Source organism: Macrotis lagotis, chromosome 5 (genome assembly GCF_037893015.1).
Source record: "Macrotis lagotis isolate mMagLag1 chromosome 5, bilby.v1.9.chrom.fasta, whole genome shotgun sequence".
NCBI lineage: Eukaryota > Metazoa > Chordata > Mammalia > Peramelemorphia > Peramelidae > Macrotis > Macrotis lagotis.
This window is the reverse complement of record NC_133662.1, coordinates 216,181,471-216,191,430: the sequence shown is the minus strand read 5'-3', so window position 1 is coordinate 216,191,430 and position 9,960 is coordinate 216,181,471.

Here is a 9,960-nt window from a genome sequence, read left to right as displayed (position 1 = left end):
ACTGGGTAATTCACTTTGCCTCTTGGATCTCAGTTTTCCTATCTATAAAACTGAAGGCTTTGGGCAACAGGGACCCTTCCAGTTCTCTGTCCTTTTGCCATGAGTAGAACTGTACCCTTCTTGAGCATAGGAAATTTCCAGGGGATCTACTACAAAGTCTTGGGGGGGGGATAATGTTTAATGTTTATTGAAATGAATTTAATGAATCCTTTGTTTTGTGATTACTTGCACACATTAGGTGGTCATCTATGTGCATATGCATGTAAATACATTTATATATGCTGAGTATATACATATATGTGTAAATACTTCATATGTATACATATGCAAATGTGTCTAAATGTATATATATATATTTGGAATTTATCAAAATTGAAATAAAATTAATTTTCTATATATAAAATAGAAGAGAAAGAATTATATGAGACCATGAGTCTCTACTACATAGAGCTTGTTTTTCTAAGTATATCATAAATTCAACATATAAATTCTTTATTTATTTTCCCAACTACATATTGCTTTTCTATAAGATTTTAAGTTTTACATTTTTCTTCCTCCCTCCCCCCAACAGAAAGCAATCAAACATAGGCCTACACAACATGTAACTTTCAAAGCTGTCCAACTTGTGCTTCTTTCTGATCTTCCTCCTGTTCTTTTCTGTGCAAGTAAAATGTGCTTCAATGACCTTTCTTTTCTTTTTCTTTCAATGATTCTATAACTAGTCCCCCCTTTTCCCCATCACCCTTCCAATTAGAAAAGAAAAAGAAAAATCTTTCTAACAAATGTGTATAATTCTGCAAAAAATCAAGGAAAAAAATCCATACACTAAAACAAAGTGGGGGGGGGGGTAGGATGTTAGTATCTCTAAGGTATTTCCGGATCTGAAATGCTACTGTCCCAGACTATTTATCCAAGACATAAAATTTACTAATTGTAAGTTTTTCTTACTCTTCAATCTTTCCTTCCCCTGACTCCTTGTGTTACTCCCCCTTGTCCTGCTTTCTCCTCCATGTCCATCCTTCTTCCATCATGTTATCTTATTGTCTCTTAGAAGATATTTCTAAGGATTGTGTCACTGCTATTCCCTACTTACTTTAGTGAACTATGAAAAGCCTTAGGTCATCCTGAAGTCACAAAGCAAATCTCCTCACAGACTTATCCTGCAGAAGAACTGGCCTTATTCCCAGAGAGTGCCAGAATTGAGCTATCCTTCCAGATTGACAAAACCACAGGGGCCAAAATGGGGAACAGAGGAGTCAGATCAGACCCAGAGAATCTCCAACCCCTTCAGGTCAGGATGTAAGTTCTTATCTGACCAGAAGGAAATGTCTCTCCATGCTCAACATCATCCATCCACAGCTCTTATATAAAGTTGTGAAGGTGAAAGAATTGGAAAGGGTGGGTCCCTAGGGGACAAGAATATGGCAGTCTTATTGAACTTAGTCTTGAGAATCTCTGTCTCCTATCAGACATCTGGGTTTTGTTTTCTTCCTCTCTTTGACACCAAGAGACTAGAGTAGTATGACCTCTACAATGTGGACTGGGCAAATAGCCAATATTCCTGGCTAGTGGTCAAAGTGTCCTGGTATTTAAACCATTTGCTTCTCCCAAACTTATCCCCTCAAAATTACAAAAATGTGAAATTTGCCTCATAGGTCACTAAGGAAATGCTTGATTGTCCTTTGATAAAGATATAACTTGCCAATAGCAACTGCTCACCAATTATCCCTTTCCCACCACTTAAATGTCTTCTTTTTTATAATTGAGGAGAATCATGGCACAACGAAGTAGTTCTCAAAGTATGATCTAGGGATCCCTGAAAGGTATGAAGTATAGGCAAAATCATTTTTGTAATACTAAGCCATTTTCATTTCTAATATGGTAAATATCAATAAATACAATCCACATAAACAAAAACTCTTTGAGAGAGAAGGAAGTTCCCTGGTAATTTTTAAGAATGAAAATGTATCCTGACACTAGAAATTTTGCAAATCACTGGAGTAGGGAATAGATCTTCATAGGCAGAAAGAACTGGGGTTCAAATTCCACTTCTTCCATTCATATACCAGATTCTATATGAGTCTAAGGAAATTATTCAATCTTTCTGTGATCTAGGCAAATCTCTAATGTTAGAATTTGCAAAGAAGGCACCTGAGTGAGTAGGAGTTAATTCATCTGAAAGTTCACCATACCAATTACATCACAGATCTAGTTCTTGTCTTATAATCCAACAACATTTATTTTGTGGGTATGCAGAAGACACCTAGATACAGAGATAAAAAGTGACAGTTTTCATCCTCAAATTGCTGAAAACCTATTTAAGGACAGTATGTACTCACCAATAAATTTAATAACCAGTAGAATATGATGGGACAAAAAAAAGCCAAAGTGCTCTGGGAAAACTTGTAGAATTCAAAATATCTTACCCCAACAATGTTTTTGAATTCTACAGATTTTTCCAGAGCAGTTATCCCAATAGGGCAGCTAGGTGGAATAGTGGCTGGCTAGAGTCAGGACCAGAGTTGAATCTGGCCTCAAGACATTTGACTCTTACTAGCTGTGTCACCTGCCTCATATCCAGGGTCATCTCCAGGTGTCCTGATTTGGCTACTAGACCCAAATGATTCTAGAAGAGAAAGTGAGGCTGGTGACTTAGCACAACACCCCCTCACTCAAATCCAACTGATGTTTTTAACATGACATCACCTCCCTGAGGTTGTGGTCTTCTTTGAAAATGAAGGACAAAAAAAAAATCCCAACAGTTTGAAATTACCCACTATGAATTTCACAGATTGGGGGACCTTTTCCTTTTTAAAAACATAAATGCAAGTGTTCATTTGCTTCTCATGGAAAGTCAGGACAGATTTCCTAGCACCCTCTCACTAGTCCCATCAGGAAACTTAAATAATAAATTCAGAGTCTGTGTCCAGTGAAATTCGACCAAACTGCTATTTAGTTCCTAGACATTTTTTTTTCTTCTGAGAGGTTTTCTTCCTTCCATATGTGACTCAGGGCAAAGCAGTTTCTGTCTGGATGATCACAAGCAGAGAGGACAGAGGAGACACTTTAAAGATTCTCTGAAACCCTGCTGCCAACAACAGGGAAGAAGGTGGGACTGCTGGGATGTACACCAACCTAGTGTGCGGCTCTCAGGGACCAGCTTGACCACAAGGCTACACATCAGCAGCACCAACAGCGAAAAGCTCTACAAAGAGTAGTCAAAGAGCCATTCTCGTGGGTGCCCAGGTCGGAGAGGACACACAAATCCTTGTTAAAAGCAATCCAGACAAGAGTGGCAGAGCTCCTGACTGCCATAGCCATGCTGGTGGCAAACAGAAAAGGAAAAAAAAAGCCAGGGCTTCAACAGCTTCTGGAGAAAGGCATTCTCTGACTTTCATTTCCCATTTACAATGCCTGAATTGGGAGCATCGACCAAGCTCCCAAATTAGCTTTTTAAATAGAAGCTGAGAGTTAAAGGAAAAGCGGCCGAGTCATGGGGGAAAAGCAACTCAAAATCCCGGCCAGGCCAGAGGCAGAGAAGAGAAAAGGGTAGGACAGGCAGCCAGAGAGACAGGGAGACTATAGGAAGCTAAGGAAGAGGGAGAGCCCTCAGCTTGCTCCACAAACCTAAGAGGCAGCCAGGTGGTATCTAAGGAGGAGCTTGGGTTCCACAGACTATCTCTATCTCTCATCACTTGTATGAGCCTTAGCCAAATCAGCCTCTCCAACCCCTCAATAAAATAAGGCAGTTGGACTAGCTGATCTCCAAGAACATTAGATTAGATAGGATTGCCTTAAATTTCAAGGGGTCTTTTCCTATCTATCCCCTTTAATCTCATGTTTTTTAAGCCTACAAGAGAGTGTGTTTTGTTTAAGCCTGCAAGAGAAGTGTTTTGTTTTGTTGTCATCATCCTCCTCCCTGTCAGAAAGGTAAAGGGGGAAAAAAAACTACTGTTAGTTTTGTTCATCTGATTCATAAGGCTCTAGAGTCCTCTGATTCCTTCACCTAGGGGCAGCTAGGTGGCATAGTGGATGAAGCACTGGCCCGGGAGTCTGGAGGACAAGAGTTTGAAACCAGCCTCAGATACTTGACACTAACTAGCTGTATGACAATGGGCAAGTCACTTAACTCTGCCTCACCTCCAGGGCCATCTCCAGTAGTCCTGATTTATATCTGGTCATCAGACCCAGATGACTCTGGAGGAGAAAGTGAGGCTGATGACTTAGCACAGCACCCCCTTGCTCAAATCCAATTCACATGCTTATCATGGCCTCACCTTCCCTGATGTCATGGTCTTCTTTGGAAATGAAAGACAACCATTATTATTATTATTAAAGGCTTCCCCTAAATGATCTCTGAGAGAGGCAACTTAAGTGGGTAGAAAATCAGGAAGAGCTAAGTGATTGCTTCATATGAGATCTGTATTGGTTGTGAAAGCCTAGGCAAGTGTCTTAGCCTTTCAAGTGTTCCAGGTAAGACTAATCATTATAGAATAATCACAAAGCTCCATTTGTAGAGGAAATTTCTTATACCAATGAAATCACAAGTTGGCTCTAAAATTATCCCTGTGAAATAGTAGTCAATGACTTAAGGTTTCTTTTTGAAAGGAATTTTCTTCCTACTTATTTTCTCCTTGCCTTCTACCTGTCTGCTGTATTAGTGAAGATGCCCACCTCAAGAACAATCCCATAATAGATATGTATATAGGATGTGTATAGGAATATATTACAGACAGATCATTTATATATAGATATATATTTTATATACACAGAAATATAATCTCTCTCTATTTAGAGAGAAATAATGAATTCCAGTTCAAGGCATAGCAACCTGCAGATGAAAATTAATTAAAGTCTTTCAAGAGTTAGTTCAGGGGATGGGTAGATGGGTAGAAGGAGGCATGATAAAATGCAAAGGATACAGGTATTGGAAAAAAGAAGGCCTTAACCCGTGTGACCCTGACCAAGTCAGTCTCTGTGAACTTTCTGTGCTCTCATTTGGAATACTTATATAACGTACCTTAGATAGCTGATGTGAAATAGCCTTTTATAAGCCTGAAAGTGTTATAGAAATGTGAATTATTCTTCATAGCAATAACAAAAAGAAGAAGAAAGGTCAGGGGTGGAACAACTAACTCTTTAAATGTACTTGAATATTGTACTGAAAGATGTTTTGTAAGTTCTGAGCCTTTTATAAGGGTAAAAGAGTATCTTCTCCCAAGGGGACAATATTCTTAATTTAGAACAGATGCTAGAAAATTAGTTGTGCCATTGACGGATCTGAGAAGTAGGGAAGAGGAAGAGAAGGGAAAGGAGGAAGAAAACTGCAAAGGATCTCCCTGATTCCTTCCTCTATCTACCAGGGAGTGGCACTGTTGTTAATCATTATTACTGTATGCAAATGACTATGCTAATCAAGCACAGCCCTGGGACTCTGGCAACCTCACCCTCCGGTCCACACCCACCTGCTATATGTTGCTGATGTCTGCCATCCTTACCCATGCCCCTCTATCTGCTTTGTGTCTCGACAATGATATACAAGCGTGACAGTAGTATAGGAAGCAAGGGGAATTCCGGGAAAGGGCACTCATAAAATCTCTTGGGCAAATTTCCAGGCTGCCTGGCTGCCACACAAAGTTCCCAGGGACGCAGGTCATTGTTACACATTCTATTCTGTTTCCAAAATGGTGGGGGTGGGGGGGTGGGGGGTGGGGAGTGGGGGGGTAGTCAAGTTTCCCCGTGTATCATCGGTTCAAATGCCCAGCTTCTCCGAAGGCTCTGCCATTTTTGAAGGAATCAGATGAATAATTCTGACTCGTCCCCAAGCCGGGCTTCAGACTCCTGATCCTCTGATCTTTTGCCAAACCTGGGGTTCACCCTGAACTTCTGAGGGCGCATCGATATTCCTTCCCATCTCTAACGGTCACACCCGCTCTCACACACATTCGACCTAGAGAAGCCATTACTCTTATCTTCTTGGGGAGAATCAATGAAGTGCGCGGCTCTCCAAACGCCGGGCTCTGAATTTCTTGGATATCGTGAGCTTCGGGCACCCCCGGGATGGACCGAGTCGGCCGGACCCCGGAGACCCGCGAGTAGCCCGAGCGTCTCTTCCAGTCGAGTTTGCCTGCCTGGTCCTGCCTCTCCGCATTCTCCACATCAGGGCGTGGGCTCGGGAGCCCAAGGTGGGGTGGTAAGGGACCTGTCTCTACCGGTCCGGCTCTGGGCATGAGGAGGCTCGTGCCCGCTCCAGGGAGTCTTGGCGATGTTCAGTCTCTGAAGCGCGGACTTGGAGTCTGGGGCATGCCGGGGGGCATTCGGAGCAGCCTTAGCATGGATCACCCTGTGCGCGCTCTCACAGCGGACTATAGCGGAGCAACCATGCCCTCTGAGGAAAGAGACCGTCGCTTCGTCCTGAAGGAGCCCAGACCGTAGAGCGCGGCAGAGCGCGGGGAGGCTCCGTCGGCCGGCTTGGACTCGGCGCTTTGGTTCGGGGAACGAGTCCCGGAGCTCGGAGAAGCGTACCCCGGAGGAGCCCGAAGGCGACACCTTCCCAGGTGGCTGGGGCCAAAACGCAGGCAGGTGATCGCGGGGGCGCTCCCGTGTGGACACCCACGGAGACCTGTCCAGCACATGCCCACGCAGGCTCCACCACGCGAGCACACGGCCCCCCGCGCTCTCCGACACGCACCCCCCGGGCTAGGCCCTCCCCCTGCCCGGTGGCCACACTGCCACGCGCACTCAGACCCGCGGCTGCACCCTCGGATTCCTCCACTCGCTCGCCCCGGGCTCTGAGACGCGCAGGGAAGGGAAGCTCGGCTTGGCTCCCGGCTCTCTCCCCACGCTCGCTCGTGCGCGCACCACGCCCGCCCAACACACACACACACACACACACGCACACACGCACACATACACACTCACACGCGCGCACACACACGCTCTCACACTCGCACCCCGAGTCACTCCCCCTCGCACACCCTCGCCCCCAGGCCTCCTGCTCCTCCGCCTCTCTCCGGCCTGTGGCCGGGGGGCTCGCCCTGCCCCGGAGCCGCCGGCGGTCTGCTCCCCCTGATCCATCCCCCCGCCCCCCCACGGCTCCGGCTCCCCGCTTTCCTCCTCCCCGGCCCCGCCCCGCGCCCCCGCCGCCTCCCCCCAGGGAGAGGGACCTCGGCATCCAGCCGCTGGCCCGCTGGTCTGGGCTCCCCGCCACGCTGGGATTGGCGGGGGCAGCCAGGGAAGGAGCGAGCGAGGCGGGCGGCCGGGGAGGGAGGGAGGGAGGGAGGGAGGAAGGAAAGAAGGAAGGAAGGAAGGAAGGAAGAAAGGAAGGAAGGAAGGAGGGAGAGGAGGAGGAGGAAGGGGGGCGCGCTGCTGAGCCCCGGGCGGAGAGGCGGCGGGGGAGGAGGAGGGACGGAGTGCCTGGCGGACGCCGGGAGAGAGCCAGCGAGCGGGCGAGCGGGCGGGCGGGCGGACCTCACCTCCCCGCGGAGCCCCACGAGCCGCGGGGCCAGGCTCCCGGCGGCGGCGGCCAGTCCCCGGCTCCGGGCTCCGGGCTCCGGGCTCCGGGCGGCAGCTTCCCCGGGAGCCCCGGGCGCGGGAGGGGCCGGGGGCGCCTTCTGCGCCCAAGGTAAGAAGGACCCGCGAGGAATTGAGGTGGGGGCGGGGGACGAGGGAAGAGGCAGGGGAGAACAGGGGTCCGCAGGTGGTGTTCCCACGCCTGTTGCTCCAGTGGCCCACTCGAGTCCCTCCCCCCACGCCCTGGGGGCTGGGCACCGGGGCTGGGGAGCCTTGGGGGCGGGGCGGGGGGCGCTGTGCTCCGGTTCCGGAGGAGGCATAGAGAGCAGGGTCTGGGGCGCCAGTCCTCTTTGGAGGTGCACTTGCTGCTTAGCCCTCTCAAGGGGGAGGGGCACCTCTATCTTGCCCCCTGGCCCTTAGGAACTCAGAGGCCCTGACCGCCGGGAAAGTCCGGGCTGGGGAGAGGCGTCGGATAGGGGAGGTTGCGGACGCCTGCTCTTTAGTGAGGGAGAGGACCCGGGGAGGAAAGGGAAAGTGGTTGAATAGGGGCGCTTGGTAAAGTTCTCCGGCCCCGAAGGAGCCTAGAACTCTGTGCTCCTCCAAGTCAGGTGCAGCTCGAACTGCTGCTCTTGCCCCAGTCCGGGTCCATCCTTCCGGTCCCCGAGGTGTCCTATTAAATCCGAGCTGGATTCTGCGAGACCTGGGCAGACGGAGCCAAAGGGGATGTCTTCTGAGGTATTGACAGAAGGGTAGGGGAGCGGATAAGAGAAGTCGTCTGGGCAGGCTGAGTCGATTTGCTTTCCCTGATGCTGAAGCCGAGCCCAGGAGAAAAGGCTTCCTGCTGTTATTGGGGTCGGGACAGAAAGACAAGCAACAGGCTGAGGTGCTAGGACCCGGAATCCACCGGTAAAGGAAAATCTCCATTTTATTGCTTTAGAGAACGTAGGCTTGCTCCTCACCCCCCTTGCTTGGGTAGAGAACGTAGGAGAAGTGTTCTGAGGAAGCAGATCTCTAGCCAACGGTATACATTGTGCATGTGTGTTTCTATGGCCAGATCTTTTGTAGCCCTTCACCTCGAGGTTCCATGTGCATGATTCTGGAAATCATAAAAGCTTCTGCATGTCGCTGCAAACAGGGTGATCCTACCTTTCCGTGGTCATATTTACGTTTCTTGTAGATATGTTGGCACAAAGCTATTTCTTCATGTCTCTAGCTCTGATGATAGGCTACTTATGGGATAAAATGCATGTCCATAAGGAACCCCCAAAAGGACAAGAGAGCAGTCATTTTCCCCTTTTGTTATGGAAGAGGAAGGAAAGGCAGTTAGCAAAGTGCTCTGGGGGGCCTACGATGGGCCCTGTAAAGGAAAGGAGTCTCTGTGGAGCAGATGGGGTCAGGGGGGATGGTTCACTGAGTCAAGTTCAAGTCTAGCTTTCTGATCTCTTTCCAGATCATCATCCCTTCCCTTTCCTCCTTGCCTTAAATTCAACCCCATTAGGGTTATTTGGAAGCCCTCCCATCTGACAGCCCATTTATAGAATGCCTACTGTGTGCTGAGCACAGTCCTAAGAGCCTTACAAATATTATCTCATGGTGGGGGGGTGGGAGGGTAGATTTTAGGTGAGGAAAATGTGGAAGCAGAAATTGACTTCTTTGTCCCCTAACTTCCCTTTAGATTAAGCATGTTTTGCTGGACTCTCACCCAGGTGACAATGCAACATTTTAGGCTTTAACCCAGTTTGGAAGTTAAAGCCTTAAGTAAATCTAAGCCCAAGGGCTCTGCTCTTCCAACCCGAAGAGAAACTAGGGAATTGTGCTGATAACTTTTTATAGAAGGGAGAAATCCATTTCCCTTTCTCCTATGTTTTTTTGCCTTTGTCCTTTGAGGGGGGGTATCTCTCTTCACCAACCCCCCAATGCCCCCTCCACACTTGCTGCCAAACTCTGCTGTCAAAAACAAAAATAGCTGCAGGTTTTCCATTTAACAAGAGTACACGTCCTAGTAAAACGCTGACATTCAAGGCATTTGCAGTGCCATTGGCTGGAAACGGGGCCGGGATGCTCTGCCTGTTGGAGGAATGCATGCTAGGGCTGACTGTGGATGAGCTGTTGGTACCTGGCAGGGGGTAACAGACTGTAGACTGGTCAAAGCATTAACTGGAGTCTTGCCTATGGGTTATGCTGAATGTAAGGTTCTCATGTGGCCCAAGCACAGGTTAACAGAGTAGGAGGCCACGCCCCCTACCCCCACCCCGCAGTCAGACATATAGTCAATGAAATAACCTGCTCCCTTTATGCAGTTTTCTGGGCACAGAAGGTAAGAGATGCTTGAGGGTAGAGAGAGAACATCAATTGTCTGACCCCTTGGAAATTGCTAATTTGTTTATTTGACCTGTTTGAGAAGATAGCCCTGGCTCATTGAATAGGGAAAGTTAGCTCTGAGTTTTT